Source organism: Squalius cephalus (genome assembly GCF_949319135.1).
Source record: "Squalius cephalus genome assembly, chromosome: 22".
NCBI classification, from domain to species: Eukaryota; Metazoa; Chordata; class Actinopteri; order Cypriniformes; family Leuciscidae; genus Squalius; species Squalius cephalus.
In genome coordinates this window covers 9,093,180-9,097,105 of record NC_137143.1, presented here as the reverse complement: position 1 = coordinate 9,097,105, position 3,926 = coordinate 9,093,180, and the positions used below count along the sequence as shown (strand labels likewise).

The window sequence follows — 3,926 nt, the reverse complement described above, 5'->3', positions numbered from 1 at the left end:
CAGCCAATGGGATTGTAGCCCGCGCAGTGCACTTTATGCGCGAGAAGAAGAAGAGGGACTGTGCACAAGAAACGACGGTTATTCATGACTCCTGACGCTGTCGACGGAGGATCTTCTTCAGAAAGAAGCTGGAATAAATATCACCGAAGACGAAGCACAGAAATTCAGAGGTAGGTTTAGTTTTAAGTATTGTAAAAATCCGTTGGTTCCCTTTCGAGTTATGTGCACTTGAGCGTCTGTAACGTTAGGCCTACTGATGTGTGAGGGAAAACCTTTCTTCGAAAATACTGACCTGACAAAACCAACGTAACGTTACTGGTATTACGTTTTAAACGTATTGTTATTACAATAATTTAGCCATAAATTAAGATATATCTTTTAGCATAACTCATATGGTTAACTTAACGTCGCGAGACCGCGGCCATAGAAACAGCTCAAACCCATCACGTTTTGTGTAAAAAAAAAAAAAAACCTCAATATAAGCCAACAGATTTTTAAATTCAGTTTCCCACAATTTTGGGGAATTTGGAGTGCTGTCAATACAGAGAACAACGACACAAATCGGTGTTGCCTACACCGTGTTATCCTCTTTTTAAAATTTGCACCCTGTTGACTTAAATGGGGCAATATTTAAACCTGCTTTTAGCCTCTTAACATCCTTGATGTGTCATTACAAGTGCACAGGTCATGTGAGTGATTCCTTCAGAGTGAACACGAGTGAATCTGACTGCAGTAGATGTGAAAGAAATGGATAAAAATGATGTTATTTAAGCCAGCGCAAATACCTGTGTTTACATCCTGTTTTCGGTTGAAGTCCGAAGTCCGCGAGTTCACGCGCGTGATCATAGGTAACTAAACCTATGCGCGTGGTCATAGGTAACTAAACCTAATTTGTAGACTACAAATTTACAAAAAAATGTTCTCCTTTAATGTTACCGGACGCGAGCGAACGCTTGGCCTGTTTCTATTTTAACGCTTCTAGTCAGTCTGGAATTAAATAATTTACTAATATCATCCGTGTGAGTTGATTTTATAAGTTATCAGTTTTATTTGGTAACGTTAAATATTTAAATAACGTTGTAAACGTTAGTCCATGTGAGTAATCATTTAGTCCTGTCAGCCATCACGAGCGAATAAGCAGCAGTCAACTAAGGCGAGGGCTCGCACTCGAGATCGAGGCGTCCGTCAGCATCGAGCCCCTCCTAAAAAAGAAAGTGAAGTTTGTTCACCATTTATCAAAACTGGTAAACTCGTAAAATACGTATCTTTGAGCTGCTAATTTAAATAAGTTTGCTTCTAACGTTAATCATATGTTCAGAAAAAAGGTAACTCTCTGTACATATTAGGCCTAGTACATTTAAAGTGTACATATTGGTACCTTTTAGCTTTTGTACCTTAGGGTACTGCCCCAGTGACAGCTTTGTATCTTTTTTCTTAGAGTGTATATGTACAGTTATTATAGTGTATTTTTCTAAATTGAAGTAATATTTTATACTGATGAATTTCCATTGAAAGTTTAAAAATGATTTAAAAAAGACATTGCTTTTATTGTTACTGTTAAAATCTCACGTTGATTATTCTTTCTTTTCTTTTTTTTCAGAAAATTAGGTGGACGGGGAAACAATAGATTGTGGCCTCACAGAGAACATTATCTCATATTTATTTCAAGGCTGCTTTAACAGTCCAAGTTCAACAAATTTGCACATGAGATGGAGGTGATAACACTAACACTAGAGCCAGTGCCAGCAGAATCCCACCAACAGACTTCGACTACAGAAATGCAAGTATAACATTGATTATTGTGTATTATATTATGTTTAGTGGTCTCAGGTGAAAATGGTCATTTTGACCTCCTCTACAAAATAGTGAATTACTCAGTCAATATTCATTACATTTAATATTTTGGTTTTCATCAATATTTAAGTTTGTCTTTTTTCACAAAAAAAATATATGAACAAAATCACAAATTGGAGCCAGGAAAGTTTCTGAAATTTGGTCAATTTGACACGGATTGACTCATTTGCATAATACTTTTTTTAAGGAATTCATTGTGCAAAATGTTGCAGTTTTAAATTTAATATTTGTAATCATAAAAATGTAAAGTAAGGAAATAGTGAATTACATGTGGTTTTGAGGTTTAACTTTTATTATTTTTATTTTAATGATTGTTCTGTACTTTTAAATTTGATCCAATAGGAGATTGCTGTCATTGGTGAGAATTCATCCTCTATTGAGGTTCATGTGAATGTCCTGCATATCCAGTACAGCAAGATGCGACCAGACAACTTGGTGGTCAAAGACCGAACGCAGCAAACTTCTGCATGGCGAAAGAGGGAGATAAGAGATGGGATGACTGTGGAGGATATACTTAAGAAATACCCTTTCTTAAAAACACCCTCAGGGGTCAGTGATATCACCGATTTTATATCAGTTCTCAGCTTAAAATAAATGTTGAATGTTGATGTAAGCTAAAAGTATACTAAAATTAAAGCTGCAAGCAGCGATGAAAGGGCCCTCGCACCCGTGCCATCAACACTCGGTGGCTTTAGGAAGACAGAGCATGGTTGGGAAATGTACATTTAAGGAGGTATATATAGTAAGAGTATGTCAAAGTCAGTTACCAAATGTTTTGTATAATGGTGATAATAGCATGCTTCATGACTCAGCTAAGTGTTGCTAGCATGTTTAGTCTGTTTCTAGCATGCTTAGTACACAATAATTATGTGGTTAGTACTGCATTACTGTGTTAACCATGTCAGTTTCTGTTGCCAGTAGGTGGCGTTATGACTATAACTGAATATGAGCATGGATGTGTGTTCAGGACAGAACTCTTATCAAACGTGTGAAGTTTGGTGCAAATTGGACATTGCCTTCTTGAGTAACAACAAAGTCATGTTTCATTGAATTAGCATTCTTTAGCACTTAGCTAAGCATTGTTGGCATGTTTTAACATGTTTCTAGCATGTTTAGAACTCAATGGCATTTTTAACATGTTGCTAGAACGGCATCAACGTGTTAAACATGTCGCTTCCTGTTGCCAGTAGGTGGCGCTATTACTATAACTGAACATTCTCATGTAGATGTGTTCAGGCCATGACTCTTATCAAAAGTGTGAAGTTTGGGGCAGATTGGACATTCCATGCCTGAGTTACAGCAAATTCCTATTTAATTGCAGTAATAGCATGCTTTAGCACTTAGCTAAGTGTTTGCTAGAATGTTTCTAGTATGTTGCTAACCTGTTTAGCACTTGCTGGCTCTTTTTTATATGTTATTAGGAGACCACAACAGTGTTAAACATGTCACTTCCTGTTGACAGCAGGTGGCGCTAATACTATAACTGAATATTCTCATGTAGATGTGTTCAGGCCATGACTCTTATCAAACGTGTGAAGTTTGGGGCAGATTGGACATTCCATGCCTGTGTTACAGCAAATTCCTATTTAATTGCAGCAATAGCATGCTTTAGCACTTAGTTAAGTGTTTGCTAGCATGTTTTAGCATGTTTCTAGTATGTTGTTAGCATGTTTAGCACTTGCTGGCACTTTTTTTATATGTTTTTATATGTCCACAACAGTGTTTAACATGTCACTTCCTGTTGCCAGCAGGTGACACTATGACTGTAACTGAATATGAGCATGGTCATGTGTTCAGGACAGAACGTTTATTAAAAGTGTGAAGTTTGGCGCAGATTGGACATTGCCTTCTTGAGTAACAACAACATCCTGTTTCATTGAATTAGCATGCTTTACCACTTAGCTAAGTATTGCTAGCATGTTTTAACATGTTTCTAGCATGTTTAGAAGTCAATGGCATTTTTAACATGTTGCTAGAATGGCATCAACGTGTTAAACATGACACTTCCTGTTACCAGTAAGTGGCGCTATTACTATAACTGAATATTCTCATGTAGATGTGTTCAGGACAGA

General features: G+C 36.9%; 1 long non-coding RNA gene across 1 annotated transcript; it reads left to right on the top strand.

Annotated features, from left to right (window-relative positions):
- LOC307150673 lies at positions 1 to 2,272 on the top strand. The gene is made up of 3 exons (XR_013819760.1): positions 1 to 170; positions 1,601 to 1,780; positions 2,197 to 2,272. It is a non-coding gene; the product is annotated as an uncharacterized lncRNA (long non-coding RNA).
- Positions 2,273 to 3,926: the final 1,654 nt, after the last annotated feature.